This window comes from Ruditapes philippinarum, unplaced genomic scaffold (genome assembly GCF_026571515.1).
Source record: "Ruditapes philippinarum isolate M1 unplaced genomic scaffold, ASM2657151v2 ctg4975_1_1_1_1, whole genome shotgun sequence".
NCBI lineage: Eukaryota > Metazoa > Mollusca > Bivalvia > Venerida > Veneridae > Ruditapes > Ruditapes philippinarum.
In genome coordinates, this window is record NW_026865860.1 from 49,962 (window position 1) to 67,424 (window position 17,463).

Consider the following 17,463-nt stretch of genomic DNA (forward strand, 5'->3'; position numbering starts at 1 on the left):
CAGATTTTAATACTTCATTTCACTTTAAACATTATCATCCCTTGTAGTACAATAATATAATTGCATTGACATTTTAAACATGAAACTTTAATTGATTCATTTAATAAACACACACAACTATTAGTAGTTGTTATATTTCATATGTCTTGCAATCAAATGTTCAAGATGATATTTGAAAAGAAATAAGACAGGCAGACTGAGACATTGAATTACTAACTTTATGAATTTATTATTTATTAACGTTTCAATATAAGCACGTTTTCACTTCCAATGTAAGGCTAAAATGAAGTTCACCACGACATTATGAACATAAAACAAGACCATTATGCAAAAGTACGGCCTTCATGAGAAAACTCGGTTATTCTGAGATTGGATAATTTTGATTCTCTCCAGCTCGGCAATTATGAATCTGCTTCTTTTTTTCACTGAAAAAAATTCCCCATTTTGAATTGCTGCAAGTAAGGTTTTCGAAACATTTTTGAAACAAGAATCTTATTTGCAATAAATCATAACAATGGAATTTTACATTAGGTATTTCTGTTCACTAAGCAATAAACTTTTTTTTATTTTATGTGTAGGTAATTAACAAATTGTGAATAATTAAGTGTTTTCGTAATGGCCTTTATATTGGTTTTTAGACTGTCATATAAGCCTTCGGCATTTTATGAAGTCGTCAGCCCAATAACAAGAACATTATGACAAAAAGTATTGACATTATGATAATCAAGTACTTAAGTCAGTCAGCATATATCCTAACGCGCTAAGTAGAATTCGGCTTACTTCCTTCTTTTCAGTTCCCTTTTCTGTGAGGTGACCATTGTAATTTAAAACAAGAATTTGTAACAGAGTTACCAACGTCCCCCGCCCCGGGAGTTTTATATGAAGCATAAAATTGTGCTATTTCAAAAGATTGATTCAGTCCAAAATTATGATCAATGCTAGATCTGCAAATGTACAATAAATTTGTTAAAAAAAAAAATGGAAACACGGAATTTTTAAAAATTATCATGTTAAGCTTTTGACCTCTAAGTGTGAACTTGACCTCGGAGGTAGCGTGGGGAGCAGGTGTTGTGCATGACATAACGTCTTATTATTGTGACTAATTTGTGCCAAAGTTATTTAAAATCCCTTGAACTATGAAGAAGTTCTAGATTCAACACAAAATATACCCTATAACAGACATGTTAATTTTTTGACCTCTAAGTGTGACCCTTGACCTTGGAGTAGGGGAGCAGGTATTGCGCATGACACATTCCTCTATTATTGTGACTATTTTGTGCGAAGTATTTTCACAATCCTTTGATCTATGAAAAAAAATTATAGACCTGACACAAAAATATACCCTTGTAACAGACTATGTTAGTATTTGACCTCCAAGTGTGACCTTGGACTTGGACGGTGGAGGTGACCCGGTTTTTGGGCGCATGAGGACCACATCATCTTATATGTTAACAATTATGGCAAGTATTTTACAAAAGATCCTTCATAGATATAGAAGTTATGGACTGGACACGCGGCAGCATATACCCTCGAAAATAGACAATGTTGACCTTGATGAACAAGTCGACCTTGACCCTGAAGGTACGGGTCTGGTTGTTTGCACTTGACACATGTCCTTATTATAACAAACATTTTGTGCCAAGTTATCTCAAATCCTTTGATAAATGACAAAGTTATGGACCGGACACGAAATATACCCTGTAACAGACTATTAATATTTGACCTCCAAGTGTGAACCTTCACGCTTGAAGGTAGCAATGGTTTTTGCGCATTGCAGCATCGTCTGATTATTATGAAAACAATTATGGCAAGTATTTACAAAAACCCTTCATAGATAAGAAAGTTATGGATCGACACGAAATAAACCCTGTAAACGACTGATGTTAATATTTGACCTCCAAGTGTGACCTTGACCTTGAAGGTAGGTGACTGCTTTTTTCCGCATGACATATCGTCTGATAATTTGTGAACAATATTATGGCAAGTATTTACAAAATCCCTTCATAGATAAGAAAGTTTTGGATCCGGACACGAAATATACCCAGTAACAGACTATGTTAATATTTGACCTCCAGTGTAGACCTTGACCTTGAAGGTAGGTGACTGGTTTTTGCGCATGACACATCGTCTGATTATTGTGAACAATTATGGCAATATTTAAAGTCCCTTCATAATAAGAAAAGACATAGTATTGGACCGGACACGACATATACCCTCAAATAGGCATTTTGACCCTTGAATGAGCAAGTGTGACCTTGACCCTGGAGGTAGGGTCTGGTTGTTGCGCATGACACATTGTCTTATTCATTAAAATAAACATTTGGTGCCAAAGTTATTTCAAATTCCTTTTCATAAATGACAAAGTTATTGGACCGGACACTAAAGTGTGACGGACGGACAGACGGACAGACGGACGGACGGACGGACAGACGGACGGACGGACGGACGGACAGACGGACGGAGCCTATTTCTATATCCCCCTTTTTTCTTCGAAAAGGCGGGGGACAATAATGGAAACCGCTATATATTGATTATCATGTGTATGATAGATATAAGGGAAATCTTTGAATTCGTTCACGTTAAAATAATTGTAAGGGTACACGATTCATGCATCTGTTTGACTCATAATAAATTATAATGAACTTATAACTAATTAGGTAATTCCTGTAGGTATCAGCTTAAAACAGGCTTCTTACTTCCAGAAAGTAACACACTGTTATAATTATTTCACTGATGTAAACAACGGTAAAATTCCTGACATAACCTTTGATCTTTTTTTTTCGGATGAGCTAGTATGACATTGATCTTATTTTCTTTGATATGCCGATTTAACCACAGTAAGTATTGTTTATGTTCACACATCATCACATGTCTACCAGAGGATTAATTTATATTTTAGCTTAATTAATGCAAATATTCAATGATTTTTTCCTTTTGTGTGCTTTCTGTAAAAGTATAAGAAAACAAAAACATTGAGTACGGACGATTGGATTTCTTTTTATTTGATCTTGACTATCATTATGCCATTCACTGGTAATCACAAAAACAATTACTGACAGATGTGTAACTAAGTGCGTTATGTTTTTAAATATTTCAGAAAATGATGATGGTGCAAGTTCAACGACATCAGAGATGGAAGCAACTACAAGTTCAACACCTTGTGCAATACCTATTGCTTGAAACAAATAGATCAATAAATAATTTCAGATAAATAAATAAATAAAGCAACAATAAATGAAGAAATTACATAAGTAAATAAAATAAAGTGTATTCAATCAGAATTTTTGTCACTACCCAGTAAAAGTTTTATTGCCAAACCTACAATCACCAATCTTCTGGATTAAATAACTGTAACTTTAGACCCAAAATCAAAACTTGTCTGCTATTATAATTCTTGGTTGCATTCTGTGCTTGTAAATGATTCACTTTTCGGATGTAATTAACTATTACAACTGATTACAAAGGATCAGCTTTTCAGCATATACTTGAATCCATATCAAAATCTGTTTTTGAACCACTGGTAAGCTCACTAGAGTACAGACTAGCAAGAACATTGTATAATAAAATTTCAGGTGATACGAAAGTTGACCAGAAAACGGGGAGATAAGCCTCATCTCATTTACATATACTCCAGGAAGCAAATCTTACTTACAGTAACAGTTACAGTCCTACACCATTCGAAATAATCTCACTGATAGACAATATGTTTTCTGGTGCTGACTTTGTCCGCCAGCATGACAAATGTGTTGCGTATATTTGTTGTAATTTGACCAAAAATGAAAATAAAAGACTTGTTGGTAAAACGTCTACAGCTCAGCATGTATGGTTGGATATGAAAGCACCACACTGTAAGAAAACTGTAATTTGGTTGCCACTTTATCAATCCCCTTCCGCGTGAGGGAAAGAGGATTATAGGAATGGCCTCCGTCTGTCAGTCCGTAACACTTTCGTGTCCGCTCCATGACTTTTAAACCACTAATTTTTTTTAAATAACTTGGCACAAGTGATCAATGTACAGAGCGCAACAATTGGGTTGCTATCTCCAAGATCGAGGTCACACTGAAAGGTCATATGTTAAAAAATCTTCATTTCATAATGAAAAGTCTACATTTCGTGTCCGCTCCATAACTTTTAAACCAATGATTTTTTAATAACTTGGCACAAGTGATCACCATATGAGATGATGGTCACACTTAAAGGTCAAATGTATAAAAGTCTACATTTTGTGTCCACTTTATTGTTTTTTAACCTTTGACATGTTTTAAATAGCTTTGCACTAGTGATCACCATTATCAGACGATGTGCAGAGCGCAATAATTGGGTTGCTACCCCCAAGGTCAAGGTCATACATAATGGTCAAGTGTAAAAAGGTCTACATTTCATGTCCGCTTAATAACTTTTAAACTAGACAGCTAGATTAACTAGACAAAAGTGTTCACCATAATGGTACAATGCGTAGAGCGCATTAATTGGGTTGCTACCCTCCAAGGCCATGGTCACACTTACAGGTCGAATGTTAGAAAGTCTACAGTTCCTGTCTGTCCATAACATTTAAACCGCTGCAATGTTTTTAAGATAACTCGGCAGAAATGATCACCATTATGACACCATTGGCCTAGCACGATGATGAAATATGAAAAACAAGATTAACAAGGAAAGGCGGCGTTCAATGAACGCAACCCCCATATGACCCAGCAACAAGAACCAGTGGCAAGGAGCCCAGACGGACCCCAAACAAAAACAGGACAGGGCAAAGACAGAGCACGGACAGGTTAATCACTAAGTGATAAACAATTTGTAACTGATTAGGAATTCAAAGAAAACATATGATTAAATAATAATCGCCAACAAAGTAAAAGGGGAAGGGGACAGGAGACCGGGGGAAGGGGGGTTAATCAAAGAAATAAAAACTAGGGTTAATGGGGAAGATACTTACCGTAGACGAGAAAACATCAAGGGACACAAGCAAAAGTGTCACCAAAACAGTATGAAACAACATAGACATACATCTGAAGAACATATAGGGGCATCGCCTTGGAACGTCACAACTTTGAAGGTCAGGGTCAAACTCAAAGGTCCAATGTAAAATCATTTATTTTTCTCTATAACTGACAATATATGACAATCAAAGGTTTTAAAATTACTTGGCACAAATGATCATCACCATGACACAATCTGCAGAGCTCAACAACCAGGTGTTACCCCCCCCCCCCAAGGTAAAGAGGTTATATGTTCTCCATAACTTCTTGACTTTGTGAAAGATTTAAAATATCTTGGCACAACTAATCACCATTGTGAGCCTATGTGCTTATGATGTGCATGGCACAACATCAAAAAATATGATCAACAAGATCAACAAGGAAAGGCGGCGTTCAATGAACGCAACCCCCATATGACCCAGCAACAAGAACCAATGGCAAGGAGCCCAGGCGGACCTTAAAGGTTATGGTTGGCAAGTGCTCAAGAAGTACACATTAATTTTGCCGTGTTGGTTTTTCTTTAGAGATTCTTATTTTCTCTATTTCAGTGCGTAAGGGGATTTAGCTGTCCTTCCTTCAGACTGCCTTGTGTAGAAGGAGATGGTCTCTACAGCTTAATATTTTATTGCTGCTGAAATGCTACAAAGGGTATCCTGTTTTCAAAAGAAAATTGATTGTAAAGAATAACTGTCTGATTCAATGCTTTCAAAAGTATCTACAATCCTGTGTGGTAAAGGAAGAAATTGCTAACAAGAAGGCTTTGCCACTGATAGGTCTTCGATCATCACATTTTGGTATTTTGATTGACTGAGGTAACTGACATCTCTTTCGTTGAGTAGATGGTGACATTCGTGCATTTTTTGGTAAAAAATTCTGGAAACAAAGTGATCCCTCGGAAGCATTAATCACAACAAAATAACATAAGAGTTGCAGACTCAGTTTGATTGAGTCTGTACATGAGGGATAATGAATAAGTGCAACATCCCTCACGCCCCCTAGCACCGGCTTGAGCGGTACTCAATTCTCAACACTTTATAGTGTTGGCATCAATGATCCCAAAGGACCAGAAAATATAACAACACTGAAGTGAAGTACGGGGCAACTTTTTACGGCTGCCACACGGCACTTGACACCTGCTGTTGTGAAGTACAAAATTCTGGAAACAAAGTGATCCCTCGGAAGCATTAATCACAACAAAATAACATAAGAATTGCAGACTCGGTTTGATTGAGTCTGTACATGAGGGATAATGAACAAGTGCAACATCCCTCACGCCCCCTAGCACCGGCTTGAGCGGTACTCAATTCTCAACACTTTATAGTGTTGGCATCAATGATCCCAAAGGACCAGAAAATATAACAACACTGAAGTGAAGTACGGGGCAACTTTTTACGGCTGCCACACGGCACTTGACACCTGCTGTTGTGAAGTACAAAATTCTGGAAACAAAGTGATCCCTCGGAAGCATTAATCACAACAAAATAACATAAGAATTGCAGACTCGGTTTGATTGAGTCTGTACATGAGGGATAATGAACAAGTGCAACATCCCTCACGCCCCCTAGCACCGGCTTGAGCGGTACTCAATTCTCAACACTTTATAGTGTTGGCATCAATGATCCCAAGTCTGACAATGAAGTAAAAGCGCTTCTGTCTGTTTACAACCTGCTAGAGGAATCTGCGGATGTTTCAAAATTCTAAGTTTTACAAAATATGATAAACAAGATCAACAAGGAAAGGCGGCGTTCAGTGAACGCAACCCCCACATGACCCAGCAACAAGAACCAACGGCAAGGAGCCCAGGCGGACCCCAAACATAAAAAGGACAGGGCAACGACACGTTAATCATCAAATGATAAATAATTTGTAACTGATTAGGAATTCAAAGAAAATAATAATAGGCCCACAAAGGGGAAGGGGGACAGAAGACCGGGGGAAAGGGGGGGGGGATAATCAAAGAAATAAAAACTAGAGGCAATGGGGAAGATACTTACCGTAGACGAGAAAACAACAAGGGACACAAGCAAAAGTGTCACCAAAACAGTATGAAACAACATAGACATAAGCTCAAGTTAAATTCTGCTTAGCCGGTACTAGGGGGCGTGGACGGTAGTTTGCCCTTGACAGTACCATCCATGAACAGGCTCAATCAAACCGAGCCTGCATAGGCCGTGTTGGACTTTCTTTAGGGATTCTTATTTCACTCTATTTACTCAGCAAATGGACGAACGATAACAGATACCTTTATTTCACAAGACTTTTTCCCCTTTAATTCCCTTATTCAATGTGGCCATACCACGTGACTTTTCGGATACGGAACACGCCGTTTTTGCACCCGATTCAGGTATGTTTTTTATTCATAACTTATTTATTACTCAACCGATTTTGATCAGATAAGGCGCAGAGTACCCGTAATTATATCAGCTATCCACGGTATATCAAAATTCTGAAAACCCCTGAATGGTTTTTGAGAACATTCGAGTACAGTTTTCTTTTCATAGCCTGGGCCGAGGGGAACGGTACACACTCATTTGGCATAACAGGCGATTTCTAGCAAGTCATATGTTTTTGACACTATTTCATAGACATACACATGTTAAATCTGATATATTTACTATGTCCAATGTATCAAGTGAATGCAGTGATGTTTTAGCATATTTTCATAAAGTTATGTTGAAATGGTACGGAACACACTGTTATTTCAAAAGATACGGTACACACACAATTTCTGTCTTTGAAACAATTCTAAAATAAAATATATTTAAAAAAAATAATTTAAATTATAATGTGATTGATTTTTTTAGTTATACATTTTATTAATTTAAACGAGAACCCTGGGACCTGTTTTGCAAAGTATCATTATGCCTACAGTTTGATGTAAACAGGATTATTCAAAAAAAAGAGAATATTTTGAGAGTACGTTGCGCACAATTCGACTTTATATGTTGAGCAATTAATAATTGGCTATAAAATGTTAAAATTTTAGGGAGGGATACGGAAGACGTTCAAAATTTTGTTTTGTTTTGATTTTCATTTGAAAAAATTAGGTATATATTTTTTTGGATTATAAAACGAATTGTGAAATTCATTGACATCTGTTATGTGCGATTATTATTTCATTTAATTTGTTTGTTCGAATATATAAATGACTGTCTAAACGTAGTATGAATATATAAACAAACAAGAAGTTAGGAGTTAAGTTGGAAATATATGTTCCTTGCAAAATGTTGTTTAAATAGTCGAATTTGGAGAAAAAAAACCGCTGGTTTTTGGTGTTAGTGGATTTTTTTAAAATCACGGAAAGTTTAAAGTTTTTTTCGGCCACATGATATTTGGGTATGAACATCTGCCAGGGTCCCAAACTAACTGCATGTATCTAAATTATCAAATTATCTACATTTGGAACAAATATATTTCGCAGTTTTACGTGCAATCAAATTTGATAATTTGAAGAACCCATATGGGAACAAGGCCTGTTATATATCGTAACGTAGTTAATACAAGGTAACCTTGTTACATATACATGTAAGTATATACATGATAGGAAATTTGGTAAAATTATGCCTATCTTGGACTTTCATTTCAAGATGCATTTAACACTTGAGTTCATGGATATGTGTGCTTGCATGTTTGTGTTAAAATAAAATGATATTTTAATAATACCAATTTTGTTGTCAATCAAATGCTATGGATTTTGGAGGCTGCGTTCTGTTTTATATACTACATGAAGTAGGTACGAGACCACAAGTGACTTCGATGTTTTCGATTTTTTATGTGAGAAAGTTTTCTTATTACCGTACAGAATGTCGGTCGTTTTACTCAGGTGCCCGTTCGTTCCTTTATTTATACCCAAAGGGGCACTTGTAAAACTTGAAAGTCGCCACATGATAATGTCAGTTTTATGAGCCGTGAAACCAAACCGAAAATGACCTAATTACATGAACTAAAAGTTATTTTCAAAGCTTCATGCCTTTAAACATTAAAAATTTAAGCAATGGCGACTACATTTTTATTTGTTGGGTCGTCAGACCAAACAAATAATGGTAGCGAAATTTCAGGCTCTGATATGCTTATTTGCAAAATAAGAAAGTAGTCTGAAAGTAGAACCCCTGGAAGCGGTTACTTACCTTTATATGTACTCTAACGCTGAAAAAATAAGGGGGGATCACTGTGTTAAAATTGTCAAATGACGGGCGCATTAATTTTCAAGCCTTCTCGGGAGAAGAAAAAGTAGATCCCGATTGGTCAAATATTTCAAATATTGTGTAATTCTTTACAGATATACATGTAATATGAAGCTCCATGATTATTTACATGAGTGTCAAACGAAATTATTAAAGGGTTACAAACCCTAATTTAGAATGATATGGTTTCTTCAGGCTGTTATCTTAATAACTTCCCCGTGGTCGAGGGGTAACGCGCGCGTTAAGGAAGAGAGATGTCCTGAGTTCAAATCCAAGTTAAGGCAATTCGTGTTTTTTTTTTTTTTTTTTTTTTTTTTTTTTTTTATTGTTTAAGCCAAATAAACAATGCATTACATATCAGTGTTGCAATAAGCCTTATAGCCAATTTCCTTCAGTTATGACACTAGAAACAACATTGGTGGCACTATACAAAAACAAATTGGTTTACAATCTCACAGCCTTCACCTTTCTGACATTCTGAGACCCAAACAAATTCAGCGCCTTCTGTGATTTGATTTAATTAAACATGACCATGATATTGCTAAATTGTACTTAATGACTTGCTTATTATTAACAAAATATAAATATATATAAATTGTTATCAAGTAATGATACTTTTCAGCGATTTAGGTCATGACCTTGTTTTATTTTTTTCAGGGTGAAGCAAAAATACATATCTTACTTTACTTAAACTAAAAGAAATAAAAAACAACAATAAACAACAATAAACACATCACTATATAACAACATTTTCTTTCTATAGAGCGCAACTACCTGATTCTGTGAAGATCGAAGTGTTTAACATACCCTAGGTGATTTTAAATAGGACAAATACATGGAGGTTTTAAATATTAAACGTGATCTCTTGAAATAAAGTGCACAAATACATATAAATATTAAAAGTAAGCATTATGATACATTGCAAAACAGGTCCCTGGGTTCTCGTTTAAATTAATAAAATGTATAACTATGAAAAAAATCACTCACATTATAATTGAAATTAAATTTTAATATATTTTATTTTAGAATTATTACAAAGACAGAAATTATGTGTGTACCGTATCTTTTGAAATAACAGTGTGTTCCGTACCATTTCAACATACCTTTATGAAAATATGCTAAAACATAACTGCATTCACTCGATACATTGGACATAGTAAATATATCAGATTTAACATGTATTTTTCTATGAAATAGTGCCAAAAAACATATGACTTGCTAGAAATTGCTTGTTATGACAAATGAGTGTGTACCGTTCCCCTCGGCCCAGGCTATGAAAAGAAAACTGTACTCGAATGTTCTCAAAAACCATTCAGGGGTTTTCAGAATTTTGATATACCGTGGATAGCTGATATAATTACGGGTACTCTGCGCCTTATCTGATCAAAATCGGTTGAGTAATAACTAAGTTGTGAATAAAAAACATACCTGAATCGGGTGAAAAATCGGCGTGTTCCGTACCCGAAAAGTCACGTGGTATGGCCACATTGTATTGGCCTGTTTTTGTTTATATTATTTCACATTACAAGTCCCGCTCCTTTTGCCCTTGTGCCAACTCTAGGTATTTGTTTGGTGCCTTCTGGGTGTCCTGCTTGGGTGTGTCCGGGGGCGGCATCCTGTGAACGTTGCCTTTGCCTTGTTGATCTTTATTCTTGTTATTTTGACTAGAATCTTCTCGGCTTTCTTCATTAGTTACTGTAGGAACCTGTGTCATGATTGGAAACCGATATGGTGTGGCTGCAAAATTGCGACAGGAGGTCAATTCTAAGCTGATAAACATACATTGTATGGCATCGTCTAGCCGTAGCATGTACTGACACTTTAGATGATGCTGCATTTTTAAGCAAAAAATAGATAAATACAGAAATTCAGAAGTTCAGCTATGGCTTGTTCAATTGTGGAAACCTTTCAAAAACTCGAAAACATTGCATGTTTTACATTAAAGTACAAACAGAAATTAAAAGTCTAAATATTAGCTCAGGTGAGACCCAGACAAAGAAACGACTGAAAAAGGCCTGCCAAACTTGATAGCTTTCAAAAAATAACTCTGTACAGGCACGGAAGAAAGAGTACCAATCAGTGCTTTAAACATTGAACAAGCTTCAGGACATTGATTCAGCTGCACTGGGTTTATTGATTAAACTGAGAAGTTTCAAGTTTGTTCGAGCTATATACATTCTTGCCGAGGTGTTGCCCCATCTTGACAATCTAAGCAAAACATTTCAGGCAGCACTGTGGTTCTGTCCAAAATACTCCCTAGCGTTCAGTACACAAAGGACAAACATGATGACATTGTGGAAAACATGTCTCCTGTTGAAGAGTTATGTGCAGACCTTAAAACTGAATCTCGTCTAAAAATGTTGGACATGAGATCCACTGAGAAAAATAAAACTGAAATGCAAAACATTTGTAGCAAATATGTGAATGCACTGAAGCAAAATATTGATACAAGGTTTCAGCATCAATTTTAAATGCATTTGGTGTACTTAATCCCGTCACATTCCAAAATAGAAATGACCCCATGTTCAAGAATTTGGAAGAGATGATATATTGTTGATTGCACGATACATTAAAATTGAACTTTATGAAGATGAAATAATGGCTGAGTGGGGTAAACTGAAATACTAGTATGACATTCTAACATGGAAATCTGTTGATAAAAATGTGTGTCAAAATGATGTTTTGAAGAAGATGGCAAATATGGTCTTTTTCTGTCTAAACTCGAGCTCTGTAGCTGATATTATTTTGTCCTTACCTGTTTCGAATGCATGGCCCGAAAGAGGGGCATATGTTGTAAAGAGGATTGAAACTAGCGAATTAGATATTGTTCGAAAAATGACATGCTCCATGTGCTTATGCAAGTGTTAATTAAATGCCTAAATGCGATGATGGTGATTTGGACTGTATCATTAAGAACGCTGTCTCTATTTGGTTAAAGAAAACCAGGAGAAAGTTGCCAAAAATGCTGCAAGCTCGTCTCTTTTGACAACAACTAAATCTTCACATGAAATCACCTGTGTGTCTGATGCAGGTGTGCAGTCTGAACCCATGACTGTTGAAAGTGTGATTACACGTGAAGAATTAGCAACACTCATCAGTGACGAAGTTGCAGCATACGACAAAGCTATTGGTTTTGGAGACCTCAGTATTGCATCTGATTCTGACTAAGATTACATGTGTGCACAACTGACTATTATGAATAAACTGCAATGTAAAACGTATGTGTTATTGTATATTCACATAATTTAAGGCTACCGAAGGGCCTTAGAAAGGTCATATAATATGCTAAAATCCATTTTTGGCTTTGCCCCCTGGATCCCCGGTTGGCTACGACACCCCCGCCCCCCCCCCCCCCCCCCTGACACCCGCTTACTTTTATGAATTACCAATTCTACTTTTGAAACTAAATGAAACCTTAATGAAACATACACACAAACATTCAACTGCTTAATTAATATACATAGGTAATAAGGTCATTATTTAATGAAAAAAAAATTTTAGGACCTCGATGTAACGCATGATTGCAATATGACGTTCAACACCCGTTTTGTTTATGTAACAACAAATCTTTATGTTATTATAACAAGTGCATTGTACAGGGAAATATTCATACAGAGATGAAAACTTTCAGAATTGGCACCAAAGTGTAGACATCAAGTCAAATGTTGGCATGAATAGAATATTCTACATTTGACTGATCTTACAAGAACATGGAGAAATGCATAAAGATGGAGCACCGGAATTTTTGGAAATGCACGGGACCTGTCAGTCAATATAGATAAACCCTGGTAATACGAGACAGTGCTTATGTTCCCGTATTTTATATTGACTGTGCTTCTGTTTTCTTTGACATTGTAATAACTTGTACCTCGGTTGTTACATGCCATTTTCGTAATGTATTGTACTTTAACATACATTTGTGAATTGTGTCATTAAATTGATTAGTTACAGTTAAATCGCATTACGCATACGCATTTTATCTTAAAAATTTATATCAGACATTTAATTCAGTTTTTTAATTGAATATGTACGGTTATTTGAATAAACGGAACGATATTTTAACAAAACAAGATTATAAGTATTACGTGAAAAACAGTTAAAAATAATTCTCAAAATTGTCACAAAACGAAGGTATCTGCCATTATCAATTTTCTTGACAAAAGGCAAAATGTAATCAAATAAAATAAGTCCGACGACATGCGAAATGACAATTTAGGTTAATTATTCTGCGACAATTTACTTGAAATCCGTTGAGATAACGTAGGTGGAGATACACACGTAAGAAAATGTCTACGCCCAGTCGAACATTCACCAATTAAATCAGTTGATTTTTCCGTAGGAATACCTAGCAGAAATGTATTTAAATAAATAAGATTAAATATATTTATAATGGTATAGTTTGTAAGTAATGCAATTTTATACATATAGTAAGCTTGTTGTGTCCATATTAATGTAACATTAACTTTTATTTTAATTCTTAATATCAATAACAGGACACAAATAAGTATATACTTTCCAGCCGGATCAATTTATTTCAAATAAAGTGCAAAACTTGATATTCAATATGCTCTGATATATTAAAAATATTAAACTTATGTTGAGATAGATAAAACTAAATGTTGACCAAATTTTAAGTATATTATCATTAATTCATATACCAAAGACTATAATATATGTGTATCTTTTGGTAGGATATTAAGTCGTCTCGATTTGATTGAGATGATATAAAACTGCAACACCCCTACCCACTATGCGGCTTAGACGGTATTCAAAAGCGGTATTAAATTTTCAACACTTTTTGCTGGGATCAATAAACTCAAAGGACTTGAAAAACACAACAATAAAGTGAAGTACAAGGCGTAGTATAACAGTTCATTAATGTACATTACGACTGACACCTGTTGTTTTGTATAGGAGCAATACAAACAGCAATTTATTACTCGGTTCGATTTAATTTGTTCATAGAGTAATGTACAGCAAGCATTTCAGACGGATATGACATCACAACAGACACAAAAATATGAAGTAGTTGGATTTTATATTGAACAATACACCAATCTTGATTATATATTTACTTAATCAACCTTAATGTACTACACAGATAACCAGCAAGATGATTTATGTCCCTAGTCATTCTTTTTCAAACTCGTTGAATCTGCTTGCACTGTGTCTCTAGAGAAATTGCACAGACATCAAATATTGTAATATCGTATAATTACAGCGATTTAATAGATGAATATACCAGTATGTCCGACAAAATTGATGTTTCCTTCCTGTACAAACTTTTAAGGTGCAGAATTTCCTTGTCAATTAAGAAAAACATATTAATATTGCGCTGCATCATTGCAGACATCTGACAGTAATAGTGATTAGAAAATTGTCAGTACTATACTTAAAGCATTGTTTAAGTGAATGATTTGAAATTAAATACTAGTAGGACTTGAAAATATAGCTAGAACCTGCCGACACCCGATCTAATATCCTTTAACAACATCCACCTAGTAATTGTAATACATGTGTATATCTTCAATTTGGGTCTGGATAGGGATAATTTTCAACACACACTAACCTCTATACTTTGTTGTTTGTTTTGCAACATTGTGCTACCATGCCTCAACTTTATCAAAATAATGCTACGATTAACATGCTGATTTTAAATATTATCTGAAATTTTATGTAAATAAAGATAAAAATATACCATTGTATTGTGAATCTTCTCTCCTAAATTTTCATGGTTTTTGTTTTAGTTGGACGTTTTTAAGTTTCTTTTTTTCCAGAAAATTATCCACATAAAATATCTAGAAGTTCGAGCTTAAATGAATATAATTTATTATAAGATGTTATAGGAGTTTTATTTGACACAAAACGCACTCACGTTACAACGAACAGAGAAGTTGTTGTCTATGTTTGATATTCCACTTGTAACCTGTCAATAGTTTCGTGTAGTTTATCGGGAGAAATATTGTGCAAGATAATAACCAACAATTTGGATCTGCATCACGAACTAGACATGCATGTGTAATATATGTAATGTCTCAAATAACTTAAATATTTAGATGACTTATAGTATGTAATTTGATTTTGTAATAGTCATAGATTTGTGATCGATAGTTTCATATGCACTGCAAATGTTTACATGCATTATTAATAACCATAAAAATTCATTACGATATATGAATTCATTTCTTATTGAAAAAATGGCTAAGACTGTATCAAAAATAAATTTCTAGTTACGTCATTTTATTTACATGAAATGTAAATACGGTATTATCTTTACAAATAAAGCTTTTTGGAACTAACAATATTGATAAATTTGAGCATCATATTTATGATGTAAAAGCATAAAAATATGAGTTACAGGAACTTTAAATAACTGGTAGCACTTCCTTCGATTTGCTGTTTTACACGACCACGAACGTTTAGATTTTAATTCAACATTTATATTATTTTTTTGGATGCCAAATTAAACTTGAAATTTATGATAGGTAATTAAAAGAAACTTAAAAAACAACTATTTTTATAATACGATACTAGAAGGTTTCCTCCATTTACATGTAATCAACATTTTTATTGAAAAAACAAACATTGTAAATAACCTGACCTAAAACAATTAACCTCGAAAGCTTGTCAATCACTAGTTATTATGAATATTAGAGTATAGATCTATGAATAATCATGTAACCAGTAGTTTCAGCTATATTAACTCCAAATATTGGCATGCTACGTCATTGTCTACTACCAAGTGTCTCATGCTATAAACGCGTCCTGCTCTACGTTGGATAAGTTGTTGGAAGTTATACCAATCAACCAGAAGGACAACTGTTTGATTAAAAAACTCCTTCTAGAATTGTGTGTGACCAGTGTGTTGTAGAAAGCAATAATCAGAAATTATATACTGAACATTCCACCGATGCGTAGTTTTTAACTTTACATAGTGCATTTGATCAATAGCTTATATTATACACGAGAACTGCTTTGTTTGTTGTATATTTATTTCTTTGCTCAATAATGTGAGCAAATGCTTTATTCTTATTTTAAAGTGTTTGCTATCATACGATTTTCTAAATAATGTAGTTTCTCATAAGGTTCAATTCTGTTTTTAAAGTGAAATGATGAAGATATATTGTTCCATACAGTTGCATAGACCTTTGAGCCCGAATGTACACACTATCATCTAGTCGTAACTCAATGGGCCAAAAACTTTCATCATTTCATTTTATATAAAATTTGTTGCGCATTATAGCCTCGAATTCTTATTAGCTGCACATGTCTCCTACATTTTACATACCGTAAGGGTTGGTTTCCATTTTCTCCTTCCAAGTGCCAAGTACAAGTTAAGCTTATTATCATAAATAGTCGTGACTCTTTGCTTTCTATGCAATTTAGCTATAAATGCTTCTTTTCATCAGTTTTTGTTGTCATCTCTTACATTTGTTCTACAAGATGCCATTTGAAATTCAATTGAGTCACGGCCTTGCTCCACGGTGTAAAACTGATACATTTTACAATGATTACAAACTGATTTTGATTATTTCAAATCAAATAAAAATATCTTATGCAAAAATGCTGACATGTTTGGATATACTGTGTGATCCTAGGATGGATTTTTGATCAGTCTTGTGTAAATAGTTATTCACAAACTTGATCAGAGCATGCTTATTGTGTTAAATATCAAAATGAATTGTTTCTTTACGTTGTTACAATTTAAAGACCTAGCTTTGTCATTTAAATGAAATGTAAAGTATAATATAGGTACGAATATCACAATGGAATTGGCTTTCCAAGCAAAATACATCAGTCGTGTTGTACATTTGGTTAGTGGAAAGATTATACGGTCATACATGTTATATTAATTTGATAGTGGTTCTATTTTTAGTACTCTACAAAATAGTGGATTATAAACACTAGACAGTAAATAGTCAGAAATACCTCTTACCATTACGACTTTGTGATTATATTCTTCCTTAATTGTGTTATAGTAAAATAATTGCTGGCGAAATGCACGGATTTTGAGACGACATCGAACTTAATATCCGATAATGCATGTAGCTTGTCAATCAACGTAGATTACTCCTGAAAATACGAGACTGTGCTTATGTTGTTGTATTTTTTATCGATTGGGGCAAGTTTCCCTTCGCACTGCATAAACCTGTTATTGTTAATGTTGTATGGCCTTTCTTTAAATGGAATGATGTACAAAACACGGTATTAGTAATGCTTGCAATATAACAAAAACTAAACAAGAAATTATATTTAGCTTAGGAACGTGCAATTGTGATGTATATAAACTGGAAAACAAA